This window comes from Molothrus aeneus, chromosome 27 (genome assembly GCF_037042795.1).
Source record: "Molothrus aeneus isolate 106 chromosome 27, BPBGC_Maene_1.0, whole genome shotgun sequence".
In the NCBI taxonomy this organism is placed as follows: domain Eukaryota; kingdom Metazoa; phylum Chordata; class Aves; order Passeriformes; family Icteridae; genus Molothrus; species Molothrus aeneus.
The window spans coordinates 4,016,396-4,037,146 of record NC_089672.1 but is presented as its reverse complement, the minus strand read 5'-3'; the positions used below and the strand labels follow the sequence as shown (position 1 = coordinate 4,037,146).

The 20,751-nt window shown below is 51.8% G+C and overlaps 1 protein-coding gene across 1 annotated transcript in view; it reads right to left on the bottom strand.

Moving 5' to 3' along the window:
* The window catches only part of GNG7 (G protein subunit gamma 7), a 45,625-nt gene that overhangs the window by 6,559 nt on the left and 18,315 nt on the right, over nucleotides 1-20,751 (bottom strand). Inside the window, exon 3 of the mRNA XM_066566508.1 lies at nucleotides 14,630-14,705. The gene's annotated coding sequence lies outside the window, so the exon portion shown is untranslated. The remainder of the gene's footprint in view (nucleotides 1-14,629; nucleotides 14,706-20,751) is intronic.

Genomic DNA, 20,751 nt, shown 5'->3' with positions numbered 1-20,751 from the left:
TCCCATGGGATTTGTGTCCAGCCTTCCCATGGGATTTGTGTCCAGCCTGCCCATGGGATTTGTGTCCAACCTTCCCATGGGATTTGTGTCCAACCTTCCCATGGGATTTGTGTCCAACTTTCCTATAGGATTTGTGTCCAACCTGCCCATGGGATTTGTGTCCAACCTGCCCATGGGATTCGTGTCCAACCTTCCCATGGGATTTGTGTCCAACTTTCCTATGGGATTTACATCCCCCTGTCCATGGGATTTGTGTCCCACCTGCCCATGGGATTTGTGTCCGACCTTCCCATGGGATTCATGTCCAACCTTCCCATAGGATTTATGTCCAACCTGCCCATGGGATTTGTGTCCAACCTGCCCATGGGATTTACATCCCACCTGCCCATGGGGCTGTGTCCCTACACCCCCACAATGCCTGAACCCCCTTCCTCTTGGTTCCACAGCAGGAACTGTGTGGATTTTTTCCACAAGACCCAAACAATCCCCCCCTGTCCCGGGGGCAGCTCCAGCCACACCGAACCCCTTGGGCAGACATCACCCCGGGCCTGTCCCCTTCGTGCCACCCCTGTGGAGGTGTCACAGCCGCCACCTCCCGCCGCTGACTCAGCTCCCAGGGCACGGGGGGCAGCTCCCACCGCCCACCGGAGCCAGAGCCGATTCCAGGAGGGGAAGGAGCCAAAGCAAACACGGCCTCGGATCCCGCCGGCGCTCCCGGCCCCGCCAGCCGCCCACTGCAGCCCTTCCAGCCTTAATTAGAGGCTCCTCCAACCTTCTCCCCGAGCCTGGCAGCTTCAAAGCCGAGCGTTCCCGGCGGGATCGGGGGTGGGAGCGCCCGTCCCATCCCAAATCCTCGCTGTCTCGCCTGTGTTTAGACGTTTGGGGAGTTTATTCCAGACCACAAGGGCACTCTCAGGGATTATTTTGCTTGGCAGTGTTCTCAGCTCCTCAATCCCTGAGCAGCACTCGGGAATGGAGCAGGGAGGGGGGGAAGCGAGCGGCGCTGCAGCCCCGCGTTCCCGGCTCCCCGAGGGAGGGAGGATTCCCTGAATTATCGAGGCTGTTTGGGAATCTCCGCCTCTCCCGTCCTGGAAGTTAAGTCAGGCCAGCACGGGGAAGCTGCCAGGGTGAAATCAGGTCCGGTTCTGTGGAAAAGAGGAGGAGGAAGGAGGATGTTCCCTGGGGAAGGAGCTCCTGCTCTGGTTTGAGGCGCTCCAAAACAGCACAGCTGCAGCTCCCCAGCATCCCAGTGAATCCCAGTTTCCTTCTTCCCAGCAGGGCCTTTCCCCTCCCAAGAGCAGAGAGAAGTGCAGTCGGTGCTGTCCCACAGGGGGATCTGAACCCCTCCCAATCTCAGGCTCTGCAATGGGATTAGGAGCAGGGAAAAGCTCCGTGCCAAAGTCCAGCTCCTTCTAAACCCGTGCCATGACCTCCAGAGCCCTTCCTGCTGCAGAACTGCCAGAACAACGTTCACCTGGACAAGAGTTAGCAGGCAGCTGGGGGAAAAAAATGCAAGGAATTTGTGTTTCCAAGTGTTTGCAGCAGCACAGGATCACCTGCCTGTACTTTCTCAGCTTCCTGTTTACGGAGTGAGGCCGATGAATCAGCCCAGGGAGAGTTCAGAGAACTTCTGGGAGCTGTTCCCACCCCCATCCCTGTCCCTGCAGCATCCTGAGGATCCAAAGCCTGGGCAGTGCTGGATCCAAAACAAGGGCACTGCTGGATCCACAGCACTGTCATGGTTTTGGATCCAGCAGTGCCCTGGTTGGGGATCCAGCAGTGCCCTGGTTTGGGATCCAGCAGTGCCCAGATGTGGATCCAGCAGTGCCCTGGTTTTGGATCCAGCTCCATTGTCCCTTTGCCCATTTTTTAAGGAAATCAGTGTTTGGGAAAGGACTGGGATGTGACATCTGCAGGAAGCACAGGACAGCGGGGACACCAGGGTCTCCTGCACACCCTCCAGAAGTGAAGAAATGACCCCCACAGAGGCAGAATTCCTTCTGCCAGGGGGGCAAAGCTCTGGAGCCTGGCCTGGTCCCACCTCCCGCTGCTGCTGGAGCCGGGCCAGCGCTGACTCCTGCCTTGCCTGGCTCTGCTCCGTGACTCAGCACCAGGCCTGAGTCACCCCCAGCCCTCCTCAGCACAAACAAATCTTCCTGAATTCTGCAGCAGCGCTTCCCGGCTGCTCCCGGCAGCAGCGTTTGGGACAAGGCGATTTTCGGGAATGGCTCTGGTGGCGCTGTTCCTCACGCTGTGCCCTGGAGCTCTTCCAGCAGGGATGGAGTCACCGCGCCTCTCTCCGGGCTGCTCCTCCTGGATCTGGCGGATCCCAGCCCAGGGAACACTGACAGAAAGGTTTCCCAGCAGCACTGAAACCACGGGAAATCCATACAAATACAGGGAACGCAAGAGCGAGGGCAGGCAGGGATCATCCGGGGTGGCCCAAGGGCAAGGACACGGCTGGGAGGGAGGTTGGGAAATTCGGGATCCCGGAGTGCAGGTGAGAGGTTTGGGAATGACGCAAACACAGCTCAGGAGGGTCTGGCTGGGGCACAAATCCCCCTGGTTTAGGGAAAGCACTGAAGTCAGGAAAAAACCCTGGAATGATCAGGATTTGGTGTTTTAAACTGGTTTGGATATTCTGGATTAAAAGCAGGACTAAAAGCTCAGAGCCACATCCTCAGCAGCTCGGTCTGACTCATGAACAGCCCCAAATCTCTCCTGGGCTCCATCCCTACATTTCCAAGCTCACACCGTCACAAATCCCAGGTTTTGTGCTCACATTCCCACCAGGGCTGGCGGGGAGCCGAGGCTGTGCCACCCTCCCGGTGTCGCGTCACGGCAGCACCGAGTGACGGCCGGAGCGGCCCCTCCGCGTCCCACGGCGCCGCTTTGTTCCCGAGCGCTCCCCTCCGTGCGCCCGGCAGGCTGACAAAGTCCCGATTTGGGCTGTTTTCTTGGGGAAAAAAAGCAGCGCAAACCCGCGCAGCTCCTGAGTCAGCCGCGCGCAGCAGCGGCGGGTGACAGAGCGGTGACAGAGCGGTGACAGAGCGGTGACAGCAGCGCTGGCTCTGCCGAGCCGTGACTCAGCAGCGGCTCCGTGCTGGAGGAGACGCCTCCTCCTCCTCTCCCATCACGGAGCTGGGCTGGCTCCGAGCAGCCTCTGCCCTTTTCATCCATTTATTTATTGATTTATTCATTGATTTATTCCCCGGCGGGATGGAGGAGGCGCGGATCCCCCCCTGTCCCCATCGCCGCCTTTTCCCCCGGCTCAGCCAAACCTTTCCCGGCCTTTCCCAACCGAAACGCGGCCCCGGGATCGCGGTCACGAGGGTGAAACCGGCCGGGAAGCCGGGCCTGTCCCGGCCTGACGGGCACCGGCCCTGGCACGGCTCCCGGGCAGCTCCAGCCCACGGTGCCACCTGCCCGCCCTGACGGCAGCGCGGAAAAATGCGCTGATCCCGAGCTGCGCCGGCAATTCCTGCCATTCCTCTCATAGCTGCGAGCTGCCACTCCTCCGACAGCCAGCGCCGGAGGGGCACTCACCCTGCCAGGACCCCACAGACCTCTCAGGACCGCACTCACCCTGCCAGGACCCCACAGACCTCTCAGGACCGCACTCACCCTGCCAGGACCCCACAGACCTCTCAGAACCGCACTCACCCTGCCAGGACCTCTCAGGACCGCACTCACCCTGCCAGGACCCCACAGACCTCTCAGAACCGCACTCACCCTGCCAGGACCCCACAGACCTCTCAGGACCACACTCACCCTGCCAGGATCCCATTTGCCTCTCAGGACTGCATTTATCCTGCCAGGACCCCATTTACCTCTCAGGACCCTCTCTACCCTTCCAGGAGCCTATAAACCCCTCAGGATCGCATTTACCCTTCCAGGACCCCATAAACCCCTCCAGGCCATATTCACCCTTCCAGGATCCCATTTACCTCTCAGGGCTGCATTTACCCTTCCAGGACCCCATAAACCCCTCAGGGCTGCATTCACTCTTTCAGGACCCCATAAACCCCACAGGGCCATATTCACCCTTCCAGAACCCCATTTACCTCTCAGGACTGCATTTACCCTTCCAGGAGACCCCGTTTACCTCTCAGGACCCTCTCTACCCTTCCAGGACCCCATAAACTCTGCATTCACCCTTCCAGGACTCTATAAACCCCTCAGGGCCACATTTACCCTTCCAGGACTGAAATTTTGCTGCTTTTGTCTTCCTTCCCCCCCACTCCCACCCCCAAAAAATGTGGGATTGGTGCAGCCTCCTTCTCCCGCGCTGGGGATGGGATTTGGGGATGGAGGATGCACCCCGTGAACTCAGCCTTAATTAAATCGTGTTTTTAATTAATTAAAGAGCAGCCTCACATCCATTACACGGAGCTGCAAAAAACCCCAAAGCCACCAGGATTGGGAATTTGGGGATGGAGCAGCCCGAGGGTCTCCAAACCCACCTTGTTTTGGGATTTAGGGATGGGGCACCTCCGTGTTTTGGGATTTAGGGATGGAGAAGCCCCAGGGTCTCCAAACCCTCCGTGTTTTGGGATTTAGGGATGGGGCAGCCCGAGGGTTCTGGGATTTAGGGATGGAGCAGCTCCATGGTTTGGGAATTCAGCAGCCTGAGCATCACCAAACCCACCAGGACTGGGAATTTGGGGATGGAGCTGCCCGAGGGTCTCGAAACCCTTCATGTTTTGGGATTTAGGGATGGAGAAGCCCCAGGGTCTCCAAACCCTCCATGTTTTGGGATTTAGGGATGGGGCAGTCTGAGGGATTTGGGATCCGGGGATGCAGCAGCTCCATATTTTGGGATTTAGGGACGGAGCAGCCCCAGGGTCTCCAAACCCTCCGTGTTTTGGGATTTCGGGATGGAGCAGCCCCAGGGTCTCCAAACCCTCCATATTTTGGGATTTAGGGATGGGGCAGTCTGAGGGTTTTGGGATCCAGGGATGCAGCAGCTCCATATTTTGGGATTTAGGGATGGAGCAGATTGAGGGTCTCCAAACCCTCCATGTTTTGGGATTTAGGGACAGAGCAGCCCCAGGGTCTCCAAACCCTCCATGTTTTGGGATTTTGGGATGGAGCAGCCCCAGGGTCTCCAAACCCTCCATGTTTTGGGATTTTGGGATGGAGCAGCCTTAGGGTCTCCAAACCCTCCATGTTTTGGGATTTTGGGATGGAGCAGCCCCAGGGTCTCCAAACCCTCCATGTTTTGGGATTTAGGGACAGAGCAGCCCCAGGGTCTCCAAACCCTCCATGTTTTGGGATTTAGGGACAGAGCAGCCCCAGGGTCTCCAAACCCTCCATGTTTTGGGATTTAGGGACGGAGCAGCCCCAGGGTTTTGGGATCCGGGGATGCAGCAGCTCCCTCTGGCTGGAGCGGGGCCAGGAGCCGCCGCCACCTCCTTGGAGCGAGCCCGGAGCCAGGAAAAGCGGGGGGAGCCCGGCGGGGGAGCCGGGATCGCGATCCCAGAGCCGGTTCCTGCTTTTCGGGATGACCTCATGGGTTTTGGGAACAGAGCGCGGCTGTTGGGGCCGGCGCTCCCTCCTTGTCTGGGCAAGAACAAAGCCGGCTCCATTTTCCCTTCACACTTCCTGCAGCAGCAGCTCCGCGCCTCAATGAGCCATTGAATTTTTCCCTGACTGCAGCAAGTTTTTATCCCCTTTTTTTTTTCCCTTTTTTTTTTTCCCCTCCCTTCACCTCCTTTCAGACCTCAAGATTTCTGTGGCGTGGGACCAGAAGCCATCGCAGGGTGGGAAAACTCCCTGAAAACTTCCTAAAAACTCCCTAAAAACTCCTTAAAAACTCCCTGAAAACTCCTTAAAAACTCCCTAAAAACTCCTTAAAAACTCCTGGGCTCTGCACAGAAATGGATTTTCAGCCATTTCCATGTCCCACCAACAGCATGCACGGAACCTTGGAGCTGCTCCATCCCACCTCAATCCACACAAACCTTAAAATCCAGGGAAATATGAAGCATCCTCAAGGCATTCATCCCTTTTTTCCTGGGAAGCCTGAAGCCCCCAGGAATCCACCCTTTTTTCCTTCCCTCCTGCTTCAGGGAGCTCAGGCCTGGCTGGAATCTCCTTCTCCCCAGTTCCCCAAGAGCAGCCCCATAATTAACAGCCCTTTGCTAATGGAGCCTCAGAAGCCCAAGGGAGAATCTTTTCCCTAAGGCAGGAATTCACCTGGAGTGGGAGAACTCAGCCCTGCTGGGAAGCAAAACCCCAAAACCCGAACCCCACAAATTTGGGATGAACACCCAGCTCCAGCTCTGGGTTGGAATGGGGACATGGGATTCTCATTCCCTACAAATGAGCCCTGCTGGCATCAGGGATTGGGGCTCATTCCTGTTCTGGAATGGGGACACAGAGCTGCTCTGGGATCTTCACTCCCTACAAAAGCACTGGGGATTTGGGCACTGGGGATTTGGGCACATTCCTGTTCTGGAAAGGGGACATGGAGACATTCTGGGATCCCCATTCCCTACAAAAGGGTCCTGCTGGCACTGGGGCCCATTCCCATTCTCAAATAGGGACACAGAGCTGCTCCAGGATCCCCATTCCCTACAAATGGACCCTGCTGGCACTGGGGATTTGGGCACATTGCTGTTCTGAAATGGGGACACAGAGCTGCTCCAGGATCCTCATTCCCTACAAAAGGGCCCTGCTGGCACTGGGGCCCATTCCCATTCTCAAATAGGGACACAGAGCCGCTCCAGGATCCTCATTCCCTACAAATGGACCCTGCTGGCATTGGGGCTCACTCCCATTCTCAAACAGGGACACAGAGCTGCTCCAGGATCCCCATTCCCTACAAAAGGGCCCTGATGCCAGCAGGGCCCAGCTCATTCCCAGCCCTTTCCCGTTCCCTGGCCACGTGAGTGACCTTTGGGGCACGGCCATCACATGAGTGACACCCCCTGCTCTTTCCTCCTCCACCCATCCCCTCAGTCCTGTGACTTTCCCTCCCCAGCTTTGTTTTTATTCCCGCCGGAGCTCCAGAGGGTGACAGGGTGACAAAGCCACCCTAAATCATCCCCAAACCCCATCCAAAGCGGGATGATCCCATGATGGCTTCAGAGCCTGGTGACTCCTCTGCACTTGTTTGAGCACAAGGAGCCGAGCAGCGCCGTGTGACCGCGGCCGTTTTCCCGCAAAACCGCGGCTTTTTGGGAAAGGCCGATGACTGCAGCGTCATGTGAGGGTCTGCAGCTCCCTGCTGGGGCTGGATCTGCCACGGGAGGAAGCTGAAGGTTCTTTTTCTCTCGGTCACGCTGGGCTGGCAGAGCTCCAGGGCTGAGCTCAGGGCTGGGGCTGTTGCCAGCGGCCGGCCCAGGCTAAAAAAGGGAATTTTCCCCACTGTGTGAAAGGGCTGAGGCACGTGAGGGAGCTGCCTCGGGGTCACGGGCAGCTTTGGGCTGGCTGGGGTTTAAATTTAGAAAATTATCTGCTGCAGGTTGGGGAAAAACAGGGATAGGGAAAGGGGAAAAATTCTCCAGCTTTGGAGAGAGCTGATTGCAGCCCTGCAGGAGCTGGCAGGGAGGTGGAGGGGGTTATTCACAGGGTGCCAGGATGCAGGGAATGGCTTCCAAACTGGAAAAGGGGAGATTTGGGTGGGATTTGGGGAGGAATTCCTGCCTGTGAGGATGAGGAGGGGTTGGGATGGATTCCTGGAGAAGCTGTGGGCTTTGCTGGGGTTTGATGGTGAAACAAGTGCAGAGGAATGGTCAGGAGGGATCAGGAAATGATCAAGCCAAGAAAATGATCAGGAGAGAATGGCCTCCAAACTGGAAAAGAGGAGATTTGGGTGGGATTTGTGAGGGAATTCCTGCCTGTGAGGATGAGGAGGGGTTGGGATGGGAGAAGCTGCAGCCTTTGCTGGGGTTTGATGGTGAAACAAGTGCAGAGGAGTGATCAGGAGGGAATGGCTTGATCAGGAAAAGATCAAGCCAAGAAAATTATTAGGAGGAGGGAATGGCCTCCAAACTGGAAAAGAGGAGATTTGGGTGGGATTTGTGAGGGAATTCCTGCCTGTGAGGATGAGGAGGGGCTGGGATGGGAGAAGCTGCAGCCTTTGCTGGGGTTTGATGGTGAAACAAGTGCAGAGGAATCATCAGGCTCTAAACCCAAGGTCTCGTCCAGCTTTGGATGAGGCCTTGTGGGGTTTGGGGATGATTTAGGGTGGCTTTGTCACCCTGTCACCCTCTGGAGCTCCAGCAGGAATAAAAACAAAGCTGGGGAGGGAAAGTCACAGGACTGTGGGGATGGGTGGAGGAGGAAAGAGCAGCAGCTGGCCCTGGATCCCTGGAAATTCCAGGGATGGAGCAACCTGGGACAGTGAAAAGTGTCCCCTGCTCGTGGCAGAATGGTGTTGGCTTGGAATTCCCAGCTGCAAATCCCAATTTGCATCCCTGATTGGATTAAAAAAAAAAAAAAAAAAGGATAAACAACATTTCTGTGCTGCTGGGAAAAGCTGTGCCCACACTTTGGCACCGCCTCGGAGTGGCCAGACTGGGATAAACTGGGATAAACTGGGATAAACTGGGATAAGGATGAAGGAGAGGCTCACCTGAGCTGGCCAGACCTGGTCCTGTGCAATCCCTGCCTAATTAGCATCTTCATTTAGCAGGTGAAATTAGGAGGAGCTCAGAGCCAGGACACTGAGGTGACACAGCTGATCCTGTTCCCCTCCTCGCCCATTCCAGCTACTTTTAATCCAAGTTTGGTTTTTTTTGCTTGTGAACTGTTAATTTCAATGTATTTTTATCTCAAATTTCACTATATTAAAGTCAACACCCACCCACCCAACCTGCTGCAAAACCATCTGCATTTAAGAGCTGAATTTAAAACTCCAGGCCAAAAATCCAACCCCAACCACCTAAATTCAGGTTTTCTTAGCCCAAAATTCACTTTTGAGTGCTTTTTGCAGCACTGAAGGAGCTCAACTTTGCCTCCAGTCCCTCAGTTGAGATCAATTTGTGCTGCTCCTACCTGGAGTCTCCCAGGGCTAAAAATAAGAGGGAGGAGAGGCAGAATTTAGCACGCTGTGAAAAAAACCTGGGAATTTGGAATTCCAGTTTGGGAATTCAGCTGCTACTAGGGCTAAAAAAAGGAGGCAGCAGGAGGAGTGAAGTCCTTGGCACCGAGTGGCTCCTCCTCCTCCTGTTCCACCTTCTCCTCCTCCTCCTCTTCCCAATCCTTCCCTGGCACATGAGTCACGTTCCCTGAGGAACCCACTCATCCCAGTTTTCCTCTCTGGGTGTGAAAAGAGCAGGGAAAATATCCTTTAATTGCAAGCAAGGTGGAGCTGAGCCCATGGCAGGTGCTGGAGGATCCCACAGCACCTCCAGCCCCAAACCTGGGGACAAACAGGGCTGAGTCAGCTGGGACACAATCCCAAATTCCCCAATTCCCACATGGCACCGTGGGAGGCTGCAGTGAACGCGTCCCGAGGGATGGAATAAGGACGGGCCAAAATCTGGGCATGGAAAGAGCCTTAAATGCAGATTTTGGTTAAAAATGGGGATTTTTGGATGGGGCTGCAGGCACGTGGCACAGCTCTGGTGCCATGTGAGGAAACTCTGCTGGCTGGGATTGCCAGAAACAGGAGGGAGGGAGAGGCAGAGGGACCAGAGCTCCAGGAGTGCTGATGTGTGATAACTGCAGAGTCCTCATGGCTGATACTGGATAATGTTGATAATTGATAACTGGGTAATTTTTGTATTTGACAACTGGATAATGCTGGTATTTGATAAGTGGAAAATGCTGATGGTTTGATAACTGCAGAGTCCTGATGCTTGACATTGGATAATATTGATAATGGATCATTGGTAATTATTATATTTGATAATTGGATAATGCTGGTATTTGATAATTGGATAATGCTGATATTTGATAATGCTGATATTTGATAAGTGGAAAATGCTGAAGTTTGATAACTGCATAATACTGATAATTAATAACTGGATAATAGTGATACTTGATAATTGTATAATCCTGATATTTAATAATTGGATAATATTGATATTTGGTAATTGGATAATGATGATATTTGATAACTGGATAGTATTGATATTTGATAATTTGATAATGCTGATATTTGATAATTGGATAATATTGATATCTGATTATTGGATAATGCTGATATTTGATAATTTGATAATATTTATATTTGATAAGTTGATAATGCTGGTATTTGATAACTGGATAATGCTGATATTTGATATTTTGATAATATTTATATTTGATAATTTGATAATGCTGATATTTGATACTTTGATAATGCTGATATTTGAGAATTTGTGCACCAGTCCTGACTCCTGGGACAGGACAGGAGGCTCCTGGCACCCTGCACATCTGTCACTGCCCTGTCACCTCCTCCAGCAGCTCCAGCCCAAAGCTCCTCCACATTCCCAAACCCCAGGTGGCTCCAAGCTGGCCTTGGACACTTCCAGGGATCCAGGGGCAGCCACAGCTGCTGTGGGAATCTCCAAAATCCTGAACCTGGGGCTGGGAACTGCGGCTGGAGTCGTTCCCAGCCTGTGATGCCTTTCCCAGATGTGCACCCAGATAAAAACATTCCAACCCCTTTTCCCAGGGGCTGGGATCCCCCTCTGTGGGAAAACCGAGCTCAAATTCCCCCAAAACCTGGGAAAACAAAGAGGTGTCAACTCTCTGAGGGAGGAAAATCAACATCCAGGAGGGAAGGAGCAAAGGATCAGGAATTCCAGCTTGTTCCCTGTGTTTGCAGACTGAGGATAAAACCCGAGGGTTTCAAAAAAAAGTTTAAACCAATTAAAAATCAGTTTTTTAAGTTTCAAGTTTCAGTTTTAAGTTGAAAAAAAAAAAAAAAACCAAACCAGTTTAAAAATCAGTTTTCTGCTGGTGAGCTCAAGTGCAGGAGCTCAGGAGGAAGGAAAAGGTTTCTTACAACCCACAGATGTTTCGCTGCTGCCCAAAAACCCTTCCCAGTTTGTTGGGTTTTCCTTGAAAACGTGGGGTTTTCACCCAAATCCTTCATCAGTGATTTCACTTCCAAGAGCTGCAATTTCCTCAGCTTTTCCCAGCTTTTTGCTGTGGGTTCAGCTGCTCTTCCAGGCAGCGTTTCCTATTTCCCCCAAAAAGGTTCAGCTGAGCCATCCCAAAATGAACATTTTCTGCTTTGACAGATCTGAACTTCTCAGAATTCTGACAAATCACCCAAACCCTGAGCTCAGAGAGCACGTGAGCCTTGCTGGGAAACAAGCCCCAAACCAAGCCCAAACCCAGGGGGTTGTGGTTTTTTATGGATGGGGGACGTTTTGTGGGGAGGATTTTATGGATGGGGACATTTTGTGGAGATTTATGAGGATTTGCTCCTCAGTTTGGGGTGCAGACAAGGCAAACCTTGCCAAGCTCAGCCCTGCAGCTGGAATGGGACCTCTGGGGGTGTTTCTCAGGGTAATCCTGGTGTTTATTGGGATGATCCTGGTGTTTCTCAGCATTCCCAGGGAGGGAAAGGTTGGGTGACTCAGGATGGAGAAGGCAGCACTGAGCAAACCCCGGCGATCCCTTTGTCCTGCCCACATCTCCCTAGAACAAACTCCAGGGGTTTTCTCAGTTCGTGGAGCAGTAGAAAAGGGAATTTTTGGGTTGGAAAACCCGTGTGGGGGCTGTGGGGTGAAGGTTTCTGGGTGTGCAGGTGCCGTGTGGGAGGGCAGGAAGGACAAACCCCAGGGTGAGTCAGCAGCGCTCTGGCTGCTTCCTTATCTCACATCTCTGAGCAGAAAGGGCAAAGCAGCAGCTGAGCTGAGCTGAGCTGAGCTGGAAAAGGGCTCCAGAACTGCTGGGAAGTGCAGGCAGGGCTTGGATTTGGGATTTTCCTGCTGCCAGAGAGAGCAGGTGAGGGGAAATGCTGGGATGCGGCTGCAATCAAAGGCGGCGCCGTGAGCGTGGATGGAAATGGGGGATGCAGCTCAGCCCAAAACCAGAATTCCCAGCAGCAAAACACAGAATCACAGTGGGAAGGAGGGTCCCACCCAGGAAAAGATGGAATCACAGTTCCCACGGTGGGAAATGAGGGTCCCACCCTGCTCAGAGTCTCCCTCCTGGCTCTCCTTGGGGAAACTCCTCCTCTCCTTCATATTACACCCTAAAAATGGGGCAAACACCTCTCCCTCTCCTCATTCCCTCCCAAAAATGGGGCAAACACCTCTCCTTCCCCTCATTCCCTCCCAAAAATGGGGCAAACACCTCTCCCCCTCCTCATTCCCTCCCAAAAATGGGGCAAACACCTCTCCCTCTCCTCATTTTCCCCTAAAACAGGGGTGAACATCCCAACCTTTCCCTTCCCTTTAATCCTTAAAGGATGAGCCGTGCCCCTCAATAAACAAACAACACTCAGGAAAACAGGAGGGATGATGCAATTTAAAAAAAGGAAAAACAACACAACAGATTTGGGGTTTTTTTTTGCCTTTTTTTAAGGCAAGGAATAGAAGAGCAGAGCTGGTACTGACAGGCTGAGAAAGAAAGAACAAAGAAACCAGAGCAAACTCCTCACCCTGAGCCAGCAGCACCCCATGCAGGGATTTCTGAACCAGCCCTCCAAGTGAATTCCCAGAAAATCACATGGATTCAGGAGCAGGAGCCTTTCCAATGTTTTCCTGGCAGGGCTAAGGGCCAATTCCCAACTCCTGGGTTTGCTCAGGAGCTCAGTCTGAGCTCTTTGTGTGCTCTGAGGGGGCTGCAGCAGCTCCAAGGAGAGATTTGGGGGACAGATTTGACAGAGAGATTTTAGGGATGGATTTTAGGGACGGATTTTAGGGACAGAAGCAGGATGGAAGGGAAATTCCTGGGAAATTGAGGATGGTGGAAGAGCCAGAGCAGCACAAACAACTCTGCAGTCACGGGGCTTGAAAGGCTCTTTGAATTTCTGTGTGCAAAAAGGACAGGGTGCAAATGCCACAGAGTGCTCCAAAGGCTCTGGATCATCCCTGATGATCCATCCCCACCTCCTCCAGCCCCAGGAATGAGTCAGGCAGGCCCTGAGCAGGGCAACACCTCCGTGCAAGGCTGGGTCACTGCACCTTCCCCACTCACAGCTGATTTCTGCAGCTCAGAGAGCAAAAAAAAAGCCACGAATTCTGTGCAATCTGAGTAGAAAAATAAATATAAAACAGATTTAACAGCACCCAGCAGCAGCAGCAACAGGCACAGGAGCCTGAAAGTTTTTTATCTGCCCAGTTTTCTCTCCTCCTTGCACATCTGGGCAGCTGTTGAGGCCAAAACTCAGGCTGTGCTGATCAGGGGAAGAAGAAAAGAATTTAAAAAAAAAAAAATCCCACCTCCAGCTGGAAGGCACCCAAAAGCCTGGCTGCAGTTTGGGTCTGAAACAGCACCTTATTTAGACAATCTGAGGAATGTTTGGGAGGCTGCTGTGGCTGGGGATTTGCATAATGGGTGTCTGTCCGTGCTTACCTAAGAGCACAGGAATCCTGTCTGTCAGTCAGTCTAGACTGTGGGGCTGCATCCAGGGAATCTCCCAGCCAGGAATAACACGGGCAGCAGGGCAGGGTGCTGCCACCTGCTGATGGCAGCCAGGAGTTTGGCAGCAATTTGGATTTTTGGGGTGATTTTTTTTTGGTTGGGGTTGTGGTGAAGAGGTCGGTTCGGGGTGAAGAGTGGGGGAAAATCCATCTCCATCCTCATCATCCTCATCCTTCTGGGAGAGTCCCAATGCTCCTGGTGGCCCTGCAGAGCCTCACCCCGCTCTGCTGGTGGCTCCAGTTTTAATTAAAGCGCTGGGAGCGCTTTGATTAAGGAATTTCCATAGAAATAATGAGATTAAAGCCAATTAATAAACAAGAAAAGCAAAGCCCCACAAGCGCGGCCCAAGCGCGCCCTCTGCGGGTCGCACCCAGGAACTGCAGGCAAGGAAATCCTGGGAGATTTTTTTCCCCTAAAAATGAGATTTTAAGGGATTTTTCACCCGAAATGCACAAAATCAGCCTATTTCCATTCCCCAAAGCCTGGCTGCGACACTCGGAGAAACGCAGAGCTCTGGAGCCACCTGGATCTCAGCTGTTTGGGTGATCCAGGAGCAGCGACCTGCTCATCATCATCATCATCATCATCATCGTCATCATCACCCCAATGTCCTCCTGTCCCAAAGCCCCTGTGGGGAGCTCAAACCCCTCCCAAATCCAGAGAGGGCTCAGCCTCCTGCCCATTGAATTCCCAAGGTTATTCCAACAAAATCCCTGAGGATGACCCAGCCCTGGGACAACGCAGCCACAATTCCCAGCTCTGGGTTTGTCACCTCCAAACAGCCCCAAACAGCCCCAAACAAGCCCAAATAACCCCAAACAAGCCCAAATAACCCCAAACAAGCCCTGCACGGAGCTTCCCATGGAACAGCAGCTCCCACACAGCTCCAGGTCCCCCCCGGAATGCAGAGATCTCCCTCCCTAATTAATGAGGTAATTGTAGCACATAATGAGGCCCCAGCAGCAGCACCTCAGAACCCAAATTCACATCCAAACCCATTCCAAACCCTTCATCCAGACGGTTTCCCAGATAAAATGAACCAATTAATGGGAAATTAATCAATAATGAGACAAATTAAGAGGTCTCTGCTCACCTTCCTACTGCAGAGCAGCCTTGTTCGTTCTCTCTCTGTGGATTCCTTGATTTTTTTCTGGATTCCTCGATTGCTCCTGCCAAGGAAAATGGGAATTCAGATCCACCAGCCCAAGCAGATGGAGCTGTGTTATTAATTAGTTAGAATTTGGGATATTTACACCATTATGGCATTAATGAAGCATTGGTGAGGGACATCCCTGGTTTGATCAATATCCAATTATTCACTGGAAAATCAGGGCTGACATTCATTGATCAATAATCAGAATAATGACAGGGAAGCTGTGGGATTTTCCTTTGTTTTTATAAATCACAGCCTGGGTGAGAGCTCAGGGAAATATTTGGGTCTAAAATGTATTTTTTTTGGGGGGGGGAGAAAGCAAGAGGGAGAGGGGTTTGTATTATTTTGGGGGAATGAGGAGAGGGAGAGGGGTTTGCCCCATTTTTGGGGGGAAATCAATGAAAGGAGTTTGCATCATTTTTGAGGGGAATGAGGAATTGGAAAAGTGTTTGCTTGCCTCATTTTTTGGAGGAAATGTTAAAAATAGGAAGTGTTTCCCCATTTTAGGGGGCAATGAGGAGAGGGAAAAGCGTTTGCACCATTTTTTGGGGAGGGGAAACACGAAAAAGAGGAAGAATTTTCCCCATTCTAGAGGAGAATGTGAAGAAGAGGAGGAGTTTGCCCCAGTTTTGAGAGGGAATGATGAGAGGCAGAGGTGTTCCCCCATTTTTGGGGGGGAATATGAAGAAGAGAAGGAGTTTTTGTCCCATTTCAGAGAAGAATATGAAGAAGAGGAGTTTGCATCATTTTTTTGGGGGGGAATATGCAGAAGAGGAGGAGTTTGCCCCATTTTAGAGAATATGAAGGAGTTTGCATCATTTTTTGGGGGGAATATGAAGAAAAGGAGGAGTTTGCCCCATTTCAGAGGAAAATATGAAGGAGTTTGCATCATTTTAGAGAATATGAAGGAGTTTGCATCATTTTTGGGAGAAATATGAAGAAAAGGAGGAGTTTGCCCCATTTTAGAGGAGAATAATAATAAGAGGACTTTGCATCATTTTTTGGGAGGGGGGAATATACAGAAGAGGAGGAGTTTGCCCCATTACAGAGGAAAATATGAAGGAGTTTGCATCATTTTTGGGGGGAATATGCAGAAGAGGAGTTTGCCCCATTTTACAGAATATGAAGGAGTTTGCATCATTTTTTTGGGGGGAATATGCAAAAAAGGAGGAGTGTGCCCCATTTCAGAGAAGAAGGTGAGGAAGAGGAGTTTGCATCATTTTTTGGGGGGGAATGTGAAAACAGAAGAAGTATTTACATCATTCTAGAGATGGTTACAGAGCATTTCAGCACAGAAAACAAAACAAACAAAAAAAGAGGTTTCAGCACAGAACAAACTTTCTGAGCATTTCAGCACAGAAAACAAAAAAAAAAAAAAATAAAGTTTCCTGTCCTGGCTGAGCAGATCCTGGAAGGTTTGAATTTCCAAGAAAAGCTCAGTCCCAGGCTGCAGGAACGAGCTGCCCTCGGGAGAGCTCCCAAACCCCCCCGAGAAGCCCTCGTGCCTCACGTCCCCTTCCCAGTACAACATTGCTCAACACAGCTGAAGGCAGAGCAGCAGGCAGGGAGGGATGGATTCCAAGAATCCATCAGAGCTGAAATCCAGCCCTGCTTGTTTTCCTCGCTCACTGGCTGAACATAAACAGGGTTTTTTTTTGTTTTGTTTTGGTTTGGTTTGGTTTTTCTAAAGGAGTCAAACGCACGTCAGTGATTCTGGGCTGGGGTTCAGGCCAAGGTTGCTTTCACCTCCTCCTTCTGCAGTGGATTCAGGGATGAGGAACAGCCAAAAAAAGCAGTTTAAACTTGTTTTGGTTTTGTTTCTTAACAAAGATTTTTACAGATTTCACACTCCAGGGCCAGCTCTATGTGGAAATAGGAAGGTGAGGGCAGGGAACAAAAATGGCTGAATGTGGGGCAGGGTCAGGAGAGCAAAAAGGAGCTGGGGATAAAGGCACCAACACCTCCCAACAGCTCCAGGTTTGGAGCTGGCCTTGGAATGGGCAATCCCTGAGGTTCAGGGAACCCTGGAATGGTTTGGGCTGGAAAGAGCTCAAATCCCAGCCAGTTCCACCCTTCCCACTGCCCCAGGCTGCTCCAAGCCTCTGGAATTGGGCACTTCCAGCCATTCCCACTGCTCCAGGGAGCTTTTCCACAGCACCACCCATGAATCCTTGGATTTTGGGGGGGGGGGTTTAGCTGGATTTGGGATGGGGGAATGGAAAAAAAAAAGCACCTGCATCATCAGGATCACTCCTCCTTCCTGCTGGTTCCCTCCAGAATGCTGCAGGAATTGACCCCAAAGGACTGAAATTGCAGGGAATTCATCAACACAGCCCAGCTGATAAACAAACAGGGCCACGAGCAGGGGGAGTGTGGGGCTGACAAAATGCAGCAGCACCTGGGAGGTTCCACGGGCAGGGAAGGCCACCAGGGAATTTGGGATAAGAGCCAACCCTCAGCTGCCATCCTGACTTCAAGAGGGATTTTCCAAGGCAAACCATCCCATGGAGGTGAAGCTGCTGCTGGAATCAGCTCCACACAAAGCACCCCAAAAACCCAACCACCTCCACAGCCCTGAGCCAGGTAAAAGGAACCCATTAATGGCAGATTAATCAATAATGAGAATTCCCTTCCCTTCAGACCAAGGGGGCAGCCGGAGCTGAGCTGAAATCCTGCAGTGACAGCACAACCTGAGCTTTATTTCTGTCAGTTTTCCCTGGAATTTTGGGCTGCTTTGGGTTTCTCCTTTTGTGTTTTCCTTTCCAAAGCAACGCAGGGGCTCCTGCACTAAAAATGGTTCAATTTCAGGTTCAGAGCTGCTCTCAGAGACCCCATGGGGGGACCTGGCAGCAGCTACACCACAACCAAAGGGAAAAACAACCCTGGAGCTTTCCAGAGGGACAGGATCCCATCTCTGGATTGTTGTTTACAGCCCTGCAGGATCCCTGCTCTGCGAGGCAAAACAAGGCTGACCTCAGCTGGAAGAAACTCTGCCCCCCTCCTTCCTCCCAGCCCTGTCCTGGTGCAAAGCTTTGGAACTTGATATTCCACAGGCTCCTGTTTACAGACCTGCAGCAGCCCTGCCCCGCTGCCAGCCCAGCTGGGGACACTCAGGGACACTCAGGGACACTCAGGGACACTGAGGCTTCCCTGTACCCAGACACTGCCCTTCCCTCCGGGAAACAGCCCCTGGCCCTGGCTCTGGAGGGCTTGGGAAGGCAATTCCTGATGGGAATGTCACACTGGCACCCGGGGCAAAATCCTGGCTCTGTCTGGCTTTTCCTGCCTCTATTCCCAGGCTTTCCTGGTTGTATCCAGGCTTTCCTGCCTGTTTTCCTGGCTCTATCCAAATTTCCCTGGCTGCATCCAGGTTTTCCCACCTCTATCCAGATTTCCCTGAGTGTATCCAGGTTTTCCTGCCTCTATCCAAATCTTCCTGCCTGTATCCAAGCTTTCCTGCCTCTATCCAGATTTCCCTGACTCCATCCAGGTTTTCCTGCCTCTATCCAGATCTTCTGCCTGTATCCAGGTTTCCCTGGCTGTATCCAAGTTTTCCTGACTCCATCCAGGTTTTCCTTTCCTGTATCCAGGTTTTCCTGCCTGTATCGAGGTTTCCCTGCCTCTATCCAGGTTTTCCTGTCTCTATCCAGGTTTCCCTGCCTCCATCCAAGTTTTCCTGACTCCATCCAAGTTTTCCTGACTGTATCCAGGTTTCCCTGCCTCTATCCAGGCCTCCCTGCCTCCATCCAGGTTTCCCTGCCTCTATCCAGGCTTTCCTGCCTCTATCCAGGTTTCCCTGCCTCTATCCAAGTTTTCCTGGCTGTATCCAGGTTTTCTTGCCTCTCTCCAGGTTTTCCTGGCCTTCCTTCCTTCCCTGCCCATGCCAAGCCAGACCCATCCCTTTCAGAGATGCCTGGAGCGGGTGTGGGCAGCAGGAAGGGGAATTCCTTCCCCAATTCTCTGGAAGCACCAACAGTTGGGAATGTGAAGCATCCTGGAGGGCCAGAGCCAGGAAGGAAACCGGATCCTGCAGCCCAACCCACCAGAATTCCCCCCTGGAGCCAGGAATGCTGCGGGAAGGAGCAGGAGCCTTTCCAGGAGGAGCTCCCAGCTCAGCAGCAGCAGGAATTGTGTAGAGCAGGAATTGTGTGCTGCAGGAATTGTGTAGAGCAGGAATTGTGTACAGCAGGAACTCTGTGTCCCTGGAACTCTGTGCTGCAGGAACTCTCTGTCCCTGGAATTCTGTGCTGCAGGAATTTTGTACAGCAGGAATTCTGTGCTGCAGGAATTCTGTGCCCCTGGAATTCTTTGCTGCAGGAATTGTGTGTCCCTGGAATTCTGTGTCCCTGGAACCCTGTGCTGCAGGAATTCTGTGTCCCTGAAATTCTGTGCTGCAGGAATTCTGTGCCCCTGGAATTCTGTGCTGCTGGAATTCTGTGCTGCAGGAATTCTGTGTCCCTGGAATGCTGTATTGCAGGAATTTTGTGCTACAGGAATTCTTTGCTGCTGGAATTCCATGTCCCTGGAATTCTTTGCTGCAGGAATTCTGTGTCCCTGAAATTCTGTGCTGCAGGAATTCCATGGCCCTGGAATTCTGTGGCCCTGGAATTCTGGGTCCCTGGAATGCTGTATTGCAGGAATTTTGTACTACAGGAATTCTGTGCCCCTGGAATTCTGTGGTCCTGGAATTCTCTGCCCCCTCAGGAATTCTCCAGCCCCTTCCCAGCCCTGGCTCCAACCCCTGGGTGTCTCCCTGGATGCTCAGCTCACTCCCAGCATTAAATCCCCTCAGCACCACAGGTTCAATTCTGCCCCTTTTGTGCACCATAAATATCCCCAAATCCAGGTCCACAGCCAGACTTGTCACATCCCTAAAAATATCCCCCTATAAATAGCAAATTATTCAACAATGGCACCAGGGCAACCACCCCAAAACATCCAGGGCAGAGCTTCAGACGTGAACTTTTCCCTGGGAGCTCCTCCAAGGGATGAGCAGATCCTTCTTTCCCTGTGCCCTTTTCCAGCTGGGTTTTTTTGGGTTTTATTGGGGTTTTTTTTGGGAACAGCTGCTGCAGCCAGCACTCATTTACTGTTGGAAGTTCACTGGGAAGTCTGTGCTGGCAACTGGCTCTGGAATATTTTTTGAAGTCTTAAAAAGGGAAGAATTGGAGGAGATGGAAGCAAAAAGGGTCTGCAGGATTCACTCACAGCCCCAGGGATCTGAGCTCACAGCACCTGAGTGACCACACTTGGCATTTTAAAATCTTTCCAAAAGCAAATCCTGCCCCTGGGAGGCTCAGGAATTTTGGGATTTCACACAGCTGTGCACAGGTGGATCTGTGTGTGGGGGGGGAAAGGTGAAATTCCAGACCAGGGGAAATAAATCAGATTAATGCAGAAGTGGAGTTCAAATGTGGATCCAAGGAAAAGGAGCTGCACACATTTCCCCACCTGGGATATTCCAAAAGATTTTTTTCCAACCACCTCAGGCATTCCTGCTCAGGAATTGCTTTTCCTCTGAGCAAAATAGGGGGAAAAAAAGGTTTAAAATAAACCCTGCAGACAGCAGCATTCCAGCAGCAGGAGCTCATTCCTCAGGAAATGTTTGGGGATTCTGCTGGGCAGAATCTCCTCAAAGCCCTCCAGAGTTTCAGGCATCCTCAGGACAAGGGGCCATGGAAACAACAGGGCTCATTTCAGAGCTATTTTTAAAAGAGTTTTTTGCTTCTGGGATGCCAATTTCCAGGAGTTGTTTGGAAAATGAGATTTTTAAAATGTCCCCATACTAATGGAACAAACTGTGCTGGAGCAGCAGCTCCTCCTGCTCAGGGTACTCCAGGGATGGTTTTGACTTTCCAGCTTCCTTTCATCTAAAAAGAAATAAAAACCACCTTTTCTTCATTTTAGAGGGCAAAACAGCAACAAAAAAATGAAATTTGTATTTAAATCCTCCAGTTTTAGCAAATGCCTGCAGCAATTCCAACCAGATCAAACCAGGGACAATCCCCCTCCCTGCTCCTGAGGTTTAATGGAATTATTGAATTATTTCAGCCCAAAGCCTC